The sequence below is a fragment of the Canis aureus genome, chromosome 17 (genome assembly GCF_053574225.1).
Source record: "Canis aureus isolate CA01 chromosome 17, VMU_Caureus_v.1.0, whole genome shotgun sequence".
Taxonomy (NCBI): Eukaryota; Metazoa; Chordata; class Mammalia; order Carnivora; family Canidae; genus Canis; species Canis aureus.
Genome location: NC_135627.1, coordinates 33061627 through 33080276, shown reverse-complemented (window position 1 = coordinate 33080276; position 18650 = coordinate 33061627). Strand labels below are relative to the sequence as shown.

The 18650-nt window shown below is 35.5% G+C and overlaps 1 long non-coding RNA gene across 1 annotated transcript in view; it reads left to right on the top strand.

Annotated features, from left to right (window-relative positions):
- The window catches only part of LOC144287904 (uncharacterized), an 80327-nt gene that overhangs the window by 56641 nt on the left and 5036 nt on the right, over positions 1 to 18650 (top strand). Inside the window, exon 4 of the long non-coding RNA XR_013355730.1 lies at positions 7889 to 8006. This is a non-coding gene — a long non-coding RNA (uncharacterized LOC144287904). The remainder of the gene's footprint in view (positions 1 to 7888; positions 8007 to 18650) is intronic.

The following is an 18650-nucleotide window of genomic DNA, read 5'->3' as shown; positions in this document are numbered from 1 at the left end:
ATGACAAATTATGGTGAAGTAGAAGATTAATTCAGAAGTAAAAGATGCCCCACTGGAAGATTATGCTCTCCCATGCTTTAATAATTAGTGTTTGTCATAGCTTAGCTTATTCTTTAGGAGGCAAAACAATGGAATATAAACCTTGTCATCTTCATGTCTAAGTAGACTCTTTAGCTATATTTTTATTTTGGAAATTTTATAACATCTATAGTCAACCTGATTTTCCAGGCTGCTTTTCACTAATGTCTCAAAAGTAGTTGAAAACCTAGCAGAATTTAAAGCCAGCCACCAAAATCAGGGAAGACTGTCACAAAATTAGTTTTTTTGAAAATTAGGAACATACTGGTCTTCTAAAACTTGGATGAGATGACATGAGTGAATGCCTAAGCAATTTTCAAAAATGGAGTTATTACTTGAATCTTGTCTTTAAAGGAAATTAAAAACAGTTTTTTGAATTTACAAGTGGTACCAAAATCTAACATCTCTGTTTGGGATTTAAAACAATATTAAAGGAATAATTTCATTCTAGGTTACTTTTAGTTTCTTAACAACTTTAGGGAAGAGAAGAGTCTACTTGGAGCTGAAAAAGTATGGACAATCCTATGGAGGTGAATTTAGTTCAATGCCTTCTTCCTAATTATCTTCTCCAACCTTCAACCAGTGGCACTATTAACCCAAATATGCCCTGTTTAGCTACCACCTTCACCCTTTTCTTGATAACCTTTCTTCTCATATGTTTGTAACTACAACATTCCCTTTCTTTTTTTTTTTTTTTTTTTAATTTTTATTTATTTATGATAGGCACACAGTGAGAGAGAGAGAGGCAGAGACACAGGCAGAGGGAGAAGCAGGCTCCATGCACCGGAAGCCTGACGTGGGATTTGATCCTGGGTCTCCAGGATCGCGCCCTGGGCCAAAGGCAGGCGCTAAACCGCTGCACCACCCAGGGATCCCTACAACATTCCCTTTCTTTATTGCATCTCATTTGTTTAGAATTTGAGATTCAAACCAAATTTTCTGATAAATGACCTTAAGCCAAAGTGTTAATGAGCAAGGACTAAAAAGCTGATTTTTGATGATCTAGCCATTTTAGTGGAGACTTTAGATGAATCCACACTTATTTCCTAAAGCATAAATAACTGACATTTTAGGTTTGCACAAGAGCTCTGACTTAAGGACTCTCAAGTTATACTTCCTGGCGGCTGCTTACCTTATATAGCGTAGGGTAGACTATAGTTATTACCAAGTCTGTGTGCCTTTGGTAAGAGAAAAAGTTGAACCAGTTGATTACTGGTTCTGTATTAGTATTTTTGGAAGGGATATCTATAAGAGTGGTGTGGTACCATGTGACTACAGAGATATCTAACACATTTTTAGTTCTTGTTAAATTCAAAATGATACTTAAATTATATCAAAGTTATGACAGCCTGATCAAGGTTTAACAGCAAACTTTCATTTTCTACATCAAGCATTTGCTGAAGACAGATCTAGGAATTTAAATATGGCCTTCTCTGGAGATGAGCAGTTCTCAAGAACGGACTAGGAAATTTACCTGGAGGCCTTCAAATAGTTCACTTGAAGGTCCCCTTTCACTGGGACAGATGACTTGGCAGGAGGGATGGGCTGCAGAAATTTTGCCTTTTCCAATTTCACACTTTCCTTTCCTCAGTCTTGAGAGCTGATACAGATCTAATTTTCCCTCCTTTCTCATGTCATTTTTCATACCTTGACACAGGGCATCTCTCATATTTCTGCTTAGATCAAGGGCAGAGTCAGGCAGATCAAGGCAGAATAAGCCTCAGCTAAATGTTTATGCCAGTATTTTAAATTTACTGCTTGCATGGTACACTCAAAGTGGTCATAAGAAAAATCAGTTTTGTTTCCTACTTAAATTATTTTAATTTGGTCTAATAAACCAAGAGTTAAATTGCTATCAAACCTGCTCTATGGTTCATAACTTCCTAAAATAAAATTGAAATTGATCCCAGAAGAGATGAGAGATAAGAGATCATCTCTTATCATCTTAGAAGGCATTCTAATGTTTTCAAAATGGAAGATAAAAATAATCTTTTATTTTTATCAAGCAAAATATTCCTTTTGAGAAGAACAATGTGACATGGGCAGATTCCAAAGCCAGGTGGGTGGCCTCCTGTAGACAAAATAGTGGAACATTTGACTAAATTTCGTACTTTGGTGTCAGGTAGACACAGCAAATACAGAAGACAGCTGATTCTATGACAGATTCATCATCTTTTCTAGATTCATGTGGTTAGCCCACTTGAGAAAATTTAGAGACTATGCCTTAAAATAACAATAAATAAAATATGACAATGCTCAAATAGTAGAATCATAAATAAAAGATTTATAGTTCGTGTCTTCAAATATCTCTATTGGTATGTGCCACAGAAAAGTAGACTCAAAATTACTGAAGCCTTAATAGTATTTAAATGTGATATTTACAAGAACTAGATCTCTGCAATTATATGACATGATCTACATACATGATATATATTTGGTTAACATTTTTAAAAAGATTTTATTTATTTATTCCTGAGAGACAGAGAGAGAGAGAGAGAGGCAGAGACATAGGTAGAGAGAGAAGTAGGCTCCATGCAAGGAGCCTGATGTGGGACTCGATCTCCGAACTCCACAATCACACCCCCGGCCAAAGGCAGGCACTCACCCGCTGAGCTACCCAGGTGTCCCTTCAGTTAACATTTGTAACAATGGTTTAAAAATTTCTCCAAAAGGTTTAGTGAAGGATCTAGTTTTATTTTTACACTACTGATTTGAGTAATATTATTACTGTCATCCTCGTATCATCAGCATGAGTTTTTCTATTCATTCTTGTAAATGTATGTGTGTATGTGTGTGTATTTGTGTCTGCATGTATGTGTGTGCATATGTGTATTTGTGTGTGTGTGTATGTGTGTGTGACAAACCGATGTAGATAGTGGACAGCCTCTTTTGCCTTGCTAAAATAGACTAGAGGTTGCAGGGTTTTTAGTACAAGTGATTCTAGACATTCCATAATTCCCATTGTCCTGGAGAGAAAATGAAGGCTTATCATCTCTTGAGTAGATTACAAAAGAGCTTTCCTGATCTTTCTCTTTAACCAAAATGTTCTCATTCTCTTTCTTTGCAGGCCCCTAGGCTCTTGTTTTCTGAGATAAATCACTCTCTTTCCTCTCAAAGCAAAATGAAAGGGGCAATTATACCCTTGGTGATTCTTAATTGTCCCAATTAACTAAGTCGGTTTCTGGAGTCTGAGCTGAAAATGAAGCTTAGAATGTGCCTTCAATACGTGGAATTTGTTAAGCCAACTTGAGCCTTTTTTTTCCCCAGGAAAATTCAGCTATTTGAATATTGAACTGCAGTCACTCTACTGGTGCCCTCAATTTTGGTTAGAATAGAAGTAATGTGCTCTCTTTCTATATCCTTAGTTAAATTAAAGGAGACAACAGCAACAGAATTCCAATACCAAGGGTTTCTTTAGCATATTTTTTTTAAACAAGAAGTTTTTATTTCTTCCACATGTTTCCCTGATATCAAATCAGTATTTAATATTTGTTCTTATATTTATGTCTGTTTACCAGTGAGTTGTATCAAATATCAAATGAATTGTACTAGGAACTGATATAAAAAGCACTGTGGGTCTTGTGAGTCTAAGAGAAATTAATATCTGGATTATGTAACCTAGATATGTTCTTCTCTTACATATGGGAACATTGGAAAGAGACATTCATTTGATTCTGAGAATTAGAGGAATTTGAAAAAAATATTTTGAAAAAACTTAAATGTTACCACGAGGGTAATTAAAATGAAACATATATGTTTTGCATCATTGGATCAGAAGAAAACAAATACAATACACTTTTAGCTAAGTCAAAAAAGGAGTGACATCATCAAGATGTGACATAGGTCATTCCCGACTTTAGTTTCCCTTATAAGAAAACTAACGACTATCCAAAACACAAGACACCACTGTGAAAATTCTAGAATCTGGGGATGAGGAAGTGGTCCATTGGACAACAGAGACCAAGAAGGGTAGGAGGAATTGCTATACTGTTCTCAAATTGTCCCTCTTCCCATGCTATGCCCAGTGGGGCTCCTGAGGCCTACAGCTTCTCCAGTGAGAAAAGAGACGCCAAGGCTGACATCCAGTTCCTCCTGTATAACACGATGCTAGGAAGTTACCTCAGGTGTTGCCTCATAGGAAGCACCCAAGCAGAGAGCCCAGCCAGAATTAAACCACTGGCTCTTTTTGACAGGGAGACTGATGTGCAATTTAGGTTCACAGCCAGTGAATCAAACATACAGGCCTGTTTTACAGCCCCACTTGGGCAGGGGAACAAATTCATAACCCTGAATACTGCTGAAGATAGCCCTCAGTTTCACCTAACCAAGAAGCTTAACCAGAAAATGTGGAATGCTACATAACCCACTCTATAGTTCTGCTTAGAGCAGCACTCAAGCAGAGAGCCCAGCCCCTAGCTTTTCTCCATCTGCAGAGCCATGCAGGTGTCCCTGTCTTTGCATGGAGCTGAGTGGGCAGATCTGCCTATTTTTGGTCCCCTGCCAATAAGCTTTACTGGCCTTGGAGCCTGTTCTACTGCTTTTTCAGAGCAGGAAAACAAGTTTGAAAACACATCTGCTGCTAAGCATACCCCCAGCCCTATCTGACCAGGAAGCCTAACCAGAGCACCTGAGATAGTACATAGCTCATCCTATGGCACTGTTTCTAATAGCATCTGAGCAAAAAGCCCAGCCAATGACTTGGTGCACTTACAGATCCAAGCTAGTAGCCTTGTCCAGCCAGAGAACTTGGTGGGCAGATGTGCCTGATTTAAGTTTCCAACCAATGAGCCATGCTGGTCTTGGAGCCTGTTCTGTCACCTTGCCTAGGAAGGGAAGTGGCTTCACGTCCCTGCTACTGCTGAATATAGTCCTCATGATTGCCTGATCATGAAGCCTAATGAGAGCAACTGAGAGGCTAAGTGCTCACCTTACAGCTCTACTTGCAGTGGTGTCTGAGCAGAGAGCCCAGCTTGTGTCTCTGTCCATAATCTGAGACAAGCCAGTGGCTATGTCTGGCCAGGGATGTTTGTGATTAGTTCTTCCTGATTTGGGTTCCCAGCTGCAAGTCATACCAATAATGAAGCCTGTTCAATAGCCCTGCCTAGGCTGGGAAGCAAATTTGAAGTCCCAGCTATGGCTGAATATAGCCTCCAGCCTTGCTTAACCAGAATCCAACAAATGGGTCAAAGAAGAAATTTAAAAGAAGAAAAAAAATATCTGGGAGACAAATGAAAATGGAAACACAACACACCAAATCTTATGGGATGCCACAAAAGCAGTTCTAAGAGGCAGTTTACAGCACTAAAAGTATATCTCAAAAAATAAAAAGAGAAAGATCTCAAATAAACTAACTTTATACCTCAAGGAACTAGAACAAGAAGCACAAATTAAGCCCAAATTTAGCAGAAGGAAGGAAATAACAATGATTAGAGTGGAAATAAGTAAAATAAAGAACAGAAAAGCAATGAAAAAATGAATAAAACTAAGCTTGCTCTTTAAAAAGATAAACAAAATGGACAAACCTTTAACTAGAGTAACCAAGATAGATACTGAGCACCCACATAAATAAAATAATAAAAGAAAGAAGAGGTATTATAACTGATACTACAGAAATACAAAAACATAGAGACTACTAAGTACAACTACTCACGAACAAATTGAACAAGCTAGAAAGATGGATATATTCCTAGAATCATAGATTCTATCAAGATTGAATCATGAAGAAATAGAAATCTGAACAAACCAATAAAAACTAAGGAGATTGAATCAGTAATCAAAAACTTCCCTGGTGGCTCAGTCAGTTAAACATCTGACTCCCGATTTTGGCTCAGGTCATGATCTCAGAGTTGTTAGATCAAGCTGTGTGTCAGGCCCCATGCTGGACATGGAGCCTGCTTAAGATTGTCTTTCTCTCTCCCTGCTCCCCTGCCCCCCTCCCCCACACACTTGTGTGTTTTCTCTCTCTCTCTCTCTTTCTCGAAACAAAATAAAACAAAACCTCCCAACAACAATAAAAAGTCCACAGCCAGATAGATTCATTGATGAATTTTACCAAACATTTAAAGGAGAATTAATGCTAATTCTTCTCAAACAGTACCAGAAAACCAGAGAAAAGGGAACACTCTCAAACTCATTACAAAAAGGCAGCATTACTGCGATACCAAAGCCAGATAAAGACACTACAAGAAGAGAAAACCATAGACCGACCACTCTCCCTGATGAATATAGATACACAAATTCTCAAGAAAGTACTAACAAACTGAATTCTGGAGAACATTAAAAGGATCATGCACCATGATCAAGCAGGATTCATCCCTGGGATGCAAGGATGGTCAGCATATACAAATCAATAAATGTGATACATCTGGTTAATCGAATGAGAGATAAAAAAAAATGATCATTTTAATAGATGCAGAAAAAGCATTTGACAAAATTCAACATCCATTCATGATAAAAACTCTCAACAAATTGGGTAAGGGAGGAACATAACTCAACATAATAAAGGCCATATCAGGACAAGCCCTGAGCTAACACCATACTCACTGGTGAAAGATTGAAAGCTTTTCCCCTAAGACTAGGAATAAGACCAGGATGCTTATTCTCACCACTCCTACCTAACATAATAATGGAAACCCAGAACAATGAGACAAGAAAAATAAATAAAAGCCATCTAAATTGAAAAAGAAGAAGTATAATTGTCCATATTTATAGAACATGATTTTATAGATAGAAAATCTTAAAGATTCTATTAGGAAACTAATAGATCTTATCAATGGATTCAATAAACTTGCAGGCTACAAAGTCAGTAGTGTTTCTGTATACGAACAATAAATTATAAGATGAAAATGAAATAAAGAAAACAATCCATTTACAATAGCATCAACAATAATAAAATATTAGTAAATTTAACCAAGGAGGCGAAATATCTTTATACTGAAAACTATAAAACATGGATAAAAGAAATTGAAGAAGATACAAATAAATGGAAATATATCTTGTGTTCATAAAAGGCCATGCTATCCAAAGCAATCTATAGATTCAATGCAATGCAATGATTTTTGTATATGAAACTTTTTAAAGCGCAAGCAAAAACATAAACAAATGGGACTACATCAAACTAAAATCTTCCGCACATCAAAAGAAATTATCTACAAAGTGAAGAGGCAACCTATGGAATGGGAGAAAATACTTGTACATTCCTAGCAGTGGAATTGCTGAGTCAGAAGGTAAGTGCATATGTAGCTTTGCTAAACACAGCCAAATTTCTCTCCAGAAGGGATATAACAATTTTCTTTTCCACAAGCAATATATGAAAGTGTCTGTTCTCCCCAGCCTCTCCAACAGAATGTGTTGTCTCGCTTTCTAACTTTTACCAGTCTGACAGATGAGAAGTGATATCTTAATATTGTTTGTATTTTAATTTCTTTGATTTTAGTTAGATTGAATATTTTTCATGTTTGAGCATCATTTTCATATCGTTTTAGAGAATTTTTATTCACTCCTTAGTTATCTTTTAAAGAAGTTAATACATAAAAATGTCTTTGATATTTATTCACATATTTACCATTTCTAGTACTTGTCTACTTTCTATGGATCCAAGTTTCCATCTGATAGCATTTTCTTTGAGCTTGAACTACCTTTAACATTTCCCTTAGAGTAGGTCTGCTGGCAACACATATTCTCAGCTTTAGTTCTTCTAAAAATGTCTTTTCTTTGCCTTCATTTTTTGACAGATATTTTTGCTAGATATAGAAATCTAGGTTGCCAGTTATTTCCTCCCAGTACTCTATCTTGTGCTGTTGTCTTCCAGCTTACACCTTCTCTGACAAGAAGTCCGAAATCATTCTGATCCTGTTTCTCTGCTTGGCTCCATCTGGTGGTGTTCAATCTCTGAACACCAGAGAGGACCTCTGGGAAGGAGTTTTCAGGTGGGTGCTGTCCTGTATTGTGTCAGTACTTCCTTCGAGTTTTATCTGTTATACTTACACACACTTTGTCTTTAAATTCTTGTTACAGGTTTGTCTGTTTACTTTATCATTCTGCTATTTTTTAGGAATGACAAAAGCCTCAGGTCTTTTCTCCCATATAAAAAGTTAATTATTTTCTAGAATTGTGTTCATTTAAGTTTCTTTGTGCACTCAATTTTGTGATGAGTTAAAAAGAATAAGAGGGGCACCTGGGTGGCTTATTACTCTTGGTTTTGGGTTAGGCTGTGATCTTGGGGTGATGGGATCAAGTCCTGTATCAGGCTCTGTGCTCCTCATGGAGTCTGCTTGGGATTTTTTCTCCCTCTGCCCCTTCTCACCACCCCATGTACACGCTGTCTCTTACTTTCTAAAATAAATAAATTACTTAATTTTAAAAAAGAATAAGAGGTTATAATTTTGCAGCTTCCTTAGCTTGAGTGTGAGAGCAATGATCTTCTGTGATCCTAATCTAATGGAGAGGTTCCTGGCTTCCAAAGACAATGTTTATAGTTACTCTATTTAGGTCACTTGTACGCACAGTCAATATTTGCTTACTTCACAGTACTCATTAAGGCCCCTGTTAAGATATGATCAGCCTTTATTTTCCTGTAGATATTGTGAGTTTTAGCAAGGAGATAGAAAGTGTAACTGTTAAGCCTAGAAATTATTCAACCTACAATTTCCTACTGGTAATTAAAGAGTGATTGACTTTTGTTTTCAATGTTAGTATTGTCAAAAGGATTCAAGCAATATTATGGTTAAAACTATTATATTAAGTATTAACAGAATATTTGTAGATCACAATGCTCTGTAACCTCTAATAAATTGAAACTTTGTTTTTCTTTTGAATTTCTGTTGAGTTGAGACTCTTTTTTGCACAGACATCTAGCATCACTCAAACACAGATCCCTATAAGAAAATGAAATTTGAGGAAATGGAGGCAGATTTCCAGTTTGCCTCACTCACTCTTCTTTCTTATATAATACGTGAACTAAAAGATTTCATCAATCTTCACTAAGATTATGTCACCTCCGCAAAAGTTTTAATGGTTAAGAAAAGTTTGATCATACTTTCAACTCTTATTAGTGTGTTTATCGTCATTATTTTATTGTATTAGATTCAAGATAACAATCATTTGCATGAATAGATTAAATATTTCATTTCTAGAGGTGAATAGCTTTTCTAACCATCTTTCAATTCTAGGGATTATGTTACTTTTCATTTGAATAAATGTCAGATATTAGGAAATGAAATGGAATGCCTGGAATGCCTTTGTATTTAATTGCATTACAGCCAATTTTGGAATAGCTATTTATTTTTATTGTTTCAAAAAATATTAGTGTGCTGTAAAATCAATATTCTTTCCATTATTCTTTCCAAGGTGGATATTCTAAATGTATTAGTTTTTATTTAGTGATTAACAATTAAATAGTATAAGTATATTCATAACTAGCTTAGAAAAGCATTTGCATATTCCACTCTTTCGGTGTTTATAAACCAAATTAAATATTTTTATGTCTAAGTAGTATTTGTATGAGGTAACCAAGGCATACTTTTCCCATGCTTATTTTTTATCTGTTGTTTGAAATGCAATGGAATAGGGGCACTTGGCTGGCTCATTCAGTAGAGCATTGGACTCTTGATCTCAGAGTTGTGAGTTAAAGCCCCATGTTGTGTGTGGAGCCTACTTAAAAATATTATAAATATCTATAGTAAAGTCATATCAATGGCTTCAGAAATGAAAAGGAATAATGGATAGGGGAGAAAGATATTTCTTTTCCTCATTCCTGCCTTTGCCCATAGAAAAAGAGCAGCCATCAACCACTAACACTTTTACTTTTGTGGAAAGTCCTGGATGTGTGTCAGAGATAAGATGAACTGGTTGGCAGAGCAGTATAAGAGAGAGAAGATACAGAGTTAAATCAGCAAAAAATATCCCATGCCTTGAGTGTGTTGTAGCGTTACTCTGCTGGGGCCAGGTGGAAAGGAAGATGTAGTCTGTGTGATTTTCACATTCTATCATCTCTTAAGTGCCTTTAGAAATGCACTGAACTTAACCCACTGAAAACTAGGTTGAATAAAAGATAAAAATGCTTTCAATTTACTTAGGGCTTTATCAGTTAACTTCTTATCTACCTAATTTGCTTTCCATAAGTTTCTATGGTAAGTGGAACTCAAACTGTTGATTCCACTCTAATTGTGAGGCAACTGAACTGAGAGAATGACTTCCCAAGTTCACATAGACTTCAAATGGCAGAAGCAGACATAAACCAAAGGTTCAGATTTCCAGTCCTCCTATCCATCCAGTCTTCCTGGATGATTGTAGATTTTAAGTTCTAGGGGAGCCAAGTCCTTGAATGACATCTGCGTGTACTGTCCTAAAATTTTTCTGATTAACTTCATTAGCAAAACTCCTCCAAGCAGGACAGCATTAGGTAAAAGAGAAAAGCTATATTGGATGCACTGTAAAGAACGTAAAGAGAAATCAAAGGTGAAGTTAATTCCCAAGTACTCTGAATTTTTCTACTTGTACTTTTTTCTGTGGGATTTATTTATTTATTCTTAACAGATTTATTTATTTATTTTAGAGAAAGAGAGAGAACATGAGCGGGGTGGGGGTGGGGCAGAGGCAGAGGGAGAGAATCTCAGGCATATGCTCTGCTAAGTGTGGAGTCTGATGTGGGGCACCACACAGGGCCAGATTTCACAACCCTAAGATCATGATTTTAGGTGAAATCAAGAGTCAGATGCTTCAGTGACTGAGTCACCCAGGTGCCCTTGTGGCCTCTTTTTAGATCTTTACTCTGTTTTGCAGTTCAACTATAAATTCCTATTTTGCCTATCCTGAAGTCAAACAATGGTCAACAGCCACATGTACAGTTAGTTTATTGTTTGTACATTCATTTATTTAGCATTTACTGAATCCTGACTATATACTAACCATTAGTATTTGGCCTAGGAATTTAAAAATAATTAAAAAGAATTTCCTCCTTTTAAGGAGCATGTAGTGTAGTAAACAAGACAGAAAAATTAACAGAGACCATGGTTTTTCTATTGACTACAAAATAATGATCAAATGCATTAGATGCTTCCTGCCCTGACACTCTCCTTTCCCATTGCTGTTTTACTCAAGAAAATGAAATTCCTGAGTAAAAACTCTTTTAGAAAATGCTCTTCTAGATATTTAGGTTCAGAATGGAATCTGCAAATGTGCAGGGTTCTGTTCTATTTAATCATGTGGTAACCTCAGAAAGAGTGGGGCTGTTTGCTTACAGAATTTCTCTAAATACTCTGTATCTCCTCTTTGAAAGAATTCCATGTGCATTTGTAACTATTGTCCAGTATTATTTGGTAGAACAATGCATTTGCTACTGAGATAGAGTAGAGGTCCTCAAAGTACAGACTGTGGAACACTAGGGCTCCCTAAGAGCCTTTAGAAGTCTGTAAAGTCAAAACTATTTTCATAATTGGAAAACACTTGATCTACTTAAAACACTTCTGACACCAAATATGTAGGGTTTTTTTTTCGCACATCAGCAACCAATTCTTTGACTCCTTGGACAATGACGAGGTGTCCACTGATTCAAATAAATTAACCCACAAGTTAAGGGCTCAGTTCCACAAGGCTGCTCCCACTTCAGATATAGTCACAAGTCCCTCACCTCCCATACTTCCCATTGACCAGACACAAATTGAGGGTTTCCTGATCCTCTCCTCAGTTTCAATAATTTGCTAGAACAGCCCATAGAACTCAGAAATAGTTTACTTACTATTGCCATTTTATTATATAGGATAGTAATCAGGAACAGCCAAATGGAAGAGGTACATAGGACAAGGTATGAGGTAGAGACAGAGCTTTTCTGTCCTCTCTGGGTAAACTATGCTCCCAACATCTCAATGTGTGCACCAACACAGAAGCTCTCTGAATCTCTGTTTGTATGGTGAGTTCATAACCTAGACATGATTGATTAAACAACTGGCCATTAATGCTTAATTCATTTCCAGCCTTTTTCTCTTTCCCAAAGTGAATTTATCTTCTGTTAAGTTTTGTATTATAAAATAATATATTCATGTTTCTATAGCAAAGAAAAACCAGCATAAAACACACTTAAAATAGACCAAGATTTCATGGTAAATAGTCAAGCCAAAAAAAGGTTTAATTATGATGTCATCTTTAAAAAATGAAACTACATCCTAAAATTTGTATGGAACCACAAAAGACCCCAAATAGCCAAAAGATTCTCGAGAATAAAGCATAAAGCTGGAAGTATCATAATCCCAGACTTCAGTATATTACAAAGCCATAGTAATCAAAACAGTATGGTACCTGCACAATAATACACATAGTTCAAAGGAACAGTTAGGGAGTCTAGAAATAAGCCATACTTATATGGTCAATTAATCTTTGACAAAGAAGGCAAGAATATACATGCAGAAAAGACAATCTCTTCAACAAATGGTACTGGGAAAACTAGATAGCTACATGCAAAATAATGCAACTGGAGAACTTTCTTTCACTATACAGACACACACACACACAACACACACAAAAAAAACCCCAGAAAATAGATTAAAGACCTAAATGTGAGACCTAAAATCATAAAAATCAGTAATTTCTCTGATATTTGCCACAGTGACATGTTTATAGATATTTCTCCCTAGGCAATGGGAACAAAAACAAAAATAAACTATAGGACTACTCAAGAAAAAAAACAAAAAGACAAAACAAAACAAAAGAACCTTTTGCACTGCAAAAGAAACAATCAACAAAACTAAAAGGCAACCTATTTGTAAATGATATATCTAATAAGGAGTTAATATCCAAAATATACAAAAAACTTAAACAACTCAGTACCAGAAAGAGACAAAGAAGTCAATTAAAAAATGGGCAGAGGACATGAACAGACATTTCTCCAAAGAAGACATACAGATGGCTAACAGACACATGAAAAGATATTTGACATCACTAATCATCAGGGGAATGCAAATCAAAACCACAACGAAATATCACTTTATACCAATCAGAATGGCTAGTATCAAAAAGATAAAAAATAATAAATGATGAGGATGTAGAGAATAGGGAATATTTGTGTACTGTTGGCAGGAATGTAAATTGGTGCAACAACTGTGGAAAACAGCATGGAAGTTCATAAAAAATTAAAAATAAAAATACCATATGATCCAATAATTCCACTATTAGGTATTTACTGAAAGAAAACAAAAACACTAATTTGAAAAGATATATGCAGCTATATGTTTATTGCAGCATTATTTATGTTAGCCAAAATATGGAAGCAACCCAAGTGTCATCAACAGATGAATGAATAAAAAAAAAAGAGGTTATCTATTTATCTATCTATCTATCTATCTATCTATCTATCATCTATCTATCTGTAATGGAATGTTATGGAATACTAGTCAGCCATAAAAAGAATGAGATTTTGCTATTTGGGACAACATGGATGGACCTAAAGGGTGTTGTGTTAAGTGAAATAACTCAGACTGAGAAAGAAAATACTCTATGATTTCACTTATATGTGAAATCTAAAACAAACAGAAGCAGGTTCATAAATACAGGGAACAAACTGATAGTTATGGGGGGGGGAGAGGAAGGGAGCAAAATAGGTAAAGGGGATTAAAAGGAATGAAATTCCAGTTATAATATAAATAAATGCCAGAAATAAAAAAAGTACACCATAGGGGATATAGTCAGTAATACTGTAATAACATTGTATGGTGACAGATACTATACTTATTGTGGTGAGCACTGAGTAATGTATAGAACTGTTGAATCACTATGTTTTACACCTGAAGCTATTATTATGCCAATCTTACTTCAATAAAAATAAAAAAGAATGAAATTATGTATTACATAATAAGTTATGCATATTATTTTAGTATGACCAAGAATGAATCAATTAAACAATTTCAACTGATACAATACTTTGGACAAAATAATGTGAAAACAAATTATTTTTGCTTGATGTTTGTATAGTGTAACTATGGAGAGAGCCATTTGTCCTGAAGATCATTTGCCTCAAATGTTTCTTTCAGTCCTTTTGTAGTCATTATGCTTGCCTTTTCCTACTGTTCTTTCTATTTTCTCTAGACTGATTGTTGACTAATTTTACTAGATATTAATTTATCAAAAACTTTGTGTATAGTTTAAGTAATCTTCTGACTTCAATTTTCATTTGCAAGTGATTTGCCCAGTAGTGTCAGATATCCCCAAATCAACAAGATACCTGTGTTTACAGAAAATACTAGACAAGAGCGTCACCTGGGTAATGGTGTCAGTTAACTAGTGAATGTTTTCATATTAGGATGACTTTTGCTTTTGTATGTGACTTCAGGACAGAAGAAACTCATAGAATGCATACTTGGACAATAAGTTCAAGTTTATGCTTACGAACTCCCACATATACTTCCACCTTCAAAATTTCTTTTAGGTATTTCCAGAACCCTGTTTTCTTATGCAGAGAGATACATCATTCATGTTGAAATGGACTGAATTGATGGATGCTCTTCTAACAAATCAGATCTAAAGACACTTGGAGAAAATGAAGGGATGGAAAAGCATTTATCATGCAAATGGAAGTGAAAAGAAAACCAGGGTAGCAATACTTATATTGAACAAAATAGACTTTAAAACAAAGAGACAAAGAAAAACAGTATATAATCCACAAAGGGAACAATCCAACAAGAATAACAATAGTAAATCTTTATATGCCCAACATGGGAGCACTTAAGTATATAAAGCAGCTAATAACAAACATAAACAAAGTAATCAATAGTAATATAATAATAGTAGGGGACTTTAACACCCCACTTACATCAATGGGTAGATCATCCAGACAGAAAATCAACAAGGAAACAGTGGCTTTGAATGACACAAAGGACCAGATGGATCTAACAGATATATTCAGAACATTCTATCCTAAAACAGCGGGACATACATTCTTTTCAAGTGCATGTGGAACATTCTCCACAACACATCACATATTAGGTCACAAAACAAGTCTCAACAGATTCAGAAAAATCAAAGTCTTACTAACTTTTCCAACCATAACACTATGAAACTAGAAGTCAACCACAAGAAAAATCTGGAAAGAACACAAACACATGGAGGTTAAATAACATGTTATTAAACAATGAATGGGTCAACCAAGAAATCAAAGAAGAAATCCAAAAACATGCTGACAAGTAAACATGGAGACAAGTAAAGATGGAAACATAATGGTCCAAAATCTTTGGGATGCAGCAAATGCTGTCCTAAGAGGGAACTTTATAGCAGTTCAGGCCTATCTCAAGAAGCAAACAAAACAAAACAAAAATAACAACAAAAAACCTCAAATAAAAAAATCCTGACCTTATACCTAAAGGAGCTAGAAAAAGAAGAACAAATAAAGCCCTAAACCAGCAAAGGAAGGAAATAATAAATATTAGAGCAGAAATAAGAGAAATCGAAATTTTAAAATCCATAAAACAGATAAATGAAACCAGGAGTTGTTTCTTTGTGAAAAAATCAACAAAACTGATAAAGCTTTTGCCAGACTCATCAGAAAACAAAATTAAACAAAAAACAATCCAGAGAGAGAGAAAGAGAGGACTCAAACAAAATCAGAAAGGAAAGAAGAAAAATAACAACCAAAACCAACCAAAAGAAGAGAAATAACAACTAAAACCATGCAAAGGATTATAATAGAATATTGCGAAAAATTATATGCCAATAAATTGGACAACTTAGAAGAAATAGATAAATTCCTAGAAACATAATATACCAAAACTAAATCAGGAAGAAATAGAAAATTTGAGCAGACCAATTACCTACCAGTAATGAAATTGAATCAAGAATGAAAACCTCCCAACAAACAAAAGTTCAGGACCAGACAGCTTCACAGGTGAATTCTACCAAGCATTTATAAGTTTTATTTAATTAATTAATTTATTTTTTTTAAAATTTTTATTTATTTATGATAGTCAGAGAGAGAGAGAGAGAGAGAGGTGCAGAGACATAGGCAGAGGGAGAAGCAGGCTCCATGCACCAGGAGCCCCATATGGGATTCGATCCCGGGTCTCCAGGATCGCGCCCTGGGCCAAAGGCAGGCGCTAAACCACTGCGCCACCCAGGGATCCCTATTTAATTTATTTTTAAAAAGACTTTATTTATTTATGAGAAAGAGAAAGAGAGAGAGCAAGAGAGAGTGAGAGGAGAGGGACAAATAGACTCAGTGCTGAGCCTAGAGCCTGATGAGGGGCTCAATCTCACAACCCTGAGATCATGACCTGAGCCAAAATCAAGAGTTAGAGCCTTAACCAATTGAGCCAGTCAGATATCCCTCTACCAAACATTTAAAGAAGAGTTAATAACTATTTTTTTAAACTCTTCAAAAAAAAGTGGAACAGGAAGGAAAGCTTCCAAATTCATTTTATGGGGGCAGCATTACCCTGATACCAAAATCAGATAAAGTCACTGGAAAAAAAAAAAAAGAACTACAGGGGTGCCTGGGTGGCTTAGTTAGTTAAGCATCTGACTCTTTATCTCAGCTCAGGTCTTGATCTCAGGGTCATGAATTAAAGTCCCTCATTGGGCTCCATGGCTCCATGCTGGACATAGAAACTACCTAAAACAAACAAACAAATGAACAAAAAATACAGGCCAATATCTCTGATAAACATAGATTTAAAAAATCTTCAACAAAATATCAGCAAACTGAATCCACCAATACATTTAAAAAATCATTCATGATGATCAAGTGGGATTTATTCCCAGGCTGCAAAGGTGGCTTGATATTCACAAATCAATCAACATGATACATCACAGCAACAGAGGAAAGGATAAAAACCATATGATCATTTCAATAGATGCAGAAAAAGCATGCGATAAAGTACAACAACGATTCACAGTGAAAGCCCTCAACAAAATAGGTTTAGAGGGAACATACTTTAACATAATAAAGGCCATATATAAAAAACCTACAGCAAATATTATCCTCAATGGTAAAAGCCTGAGAGCTTTCTCCTAAGATCAGAAACAAGGGATGGCCACTCTCATCTCTTTTATTCAACACAGTGCTGGAAGTCCTAGCCAGAGCAATCAGATAACAAAAAAGAAGAAATAAGAGGCATCTAAATTGGTAAGGAAGAAATAAAACTTTCACTGTTTGCAGATGACATGATCATACATATAGAAAACCTGAAAGACTCCACCAAAGAAACTATTAGAACTGATATATGAATTCAGGAAGGTCTCAGGATATACAAAATCAATATACAGAAATCAGTTGCATTTTTTAAAAAGATTTTATTTATTTATTCATGAGAGACACACAGAGAGAGGCAGAGACATAGGCAGAGGGAGAAGCAGGCTCCTTTCATGGACCCTGGAATCATGACCTGAGCCGAAGGCAGATGCTCAACCACTGAGTCACCCATGTGCCCCTCAGTTGCAGTTCTATACACTAATATAGAAGCAGCAGCAGAAAGGCAGAAAGAGAAAATAAGAAAACAATCCCATTTACAATTGCATCAAAAAATAATAAAATACCTAGGAATAAACTTAACCAAGGAGGTTAAAGAGACATACTCTGAAAAGTATAAAATACCAATGAAAGAAATTGAAGATGACACAAACAAAAGGAAATATTGGAAGAACAAATATCGTTAAAATGTCTACACTACCTAAAGTAATCTGCAGATAAATTGCAATCCCTTTCAAAATACCAATATTTTTAACAGAATTAGAACAAATATTTCTAAAATTTGTATGGAACTACAAAAGACCTTGAATACCCAAAGCAATCTTGAAAAAGAAAAGCAAAGCTGGAGGTATCATAATCCCAGATTTCAAGATATACTACAAAGTTGTAGTGATCAAAACAGTATAGTACTGGCACAGCAATAGACCCATAGATCAATAGAACAGAATTGAGAACCCATAAACAAACTCACAAGTATATGGTCAATTAATGTTTGACAAAGGAGGCAAGACTATTCAATGGAGAAAGACAGTGTTCAACAAATGGTGTTGGGAAAAATGGACAGCAATATGCAAAAGAGTGAAACTGGACAACTTTCATATATCATACATAAAAGTAAATTCAAGATGAATTAAAGAGACCTGAAACCATAAAATGTGAGACTGAATGTGAGACTTGAAAACATACAAATCCTAGAATAGAGCACAGGGATAAAAACTGTTGGCCGTAGCAACATTTTCTATGTCTCCTAAAGCAAAGGAAATGAACAAAATTAAAAATTGCAAAAATGAGCAAAATTAAACTATTGGGACTACGTCAAAATAAAAAGCTTCTGCACAGCAAAGAATTCAAACAATTGACAAACTATAAGACAACCCATGAATCAGAGATTTGCAAATGATATATTTGAGAAAGGATTAGTATCCAAAATATATAAAGAGCTTTTCTCCAAAGATGGCCAATAGACACATGAAAAGATGCTCACGATCACTCATCATCAGGGAAATGGAAATGAAAAATTGAGCTATCACCTGACACCTGCCAGAATGACTAAAATAAAAAATACAAGAAACAGCAAGTGTTAGCTAGCATGTGAAGAAAAGGAACCCTCTTGCATTGTTGGTGG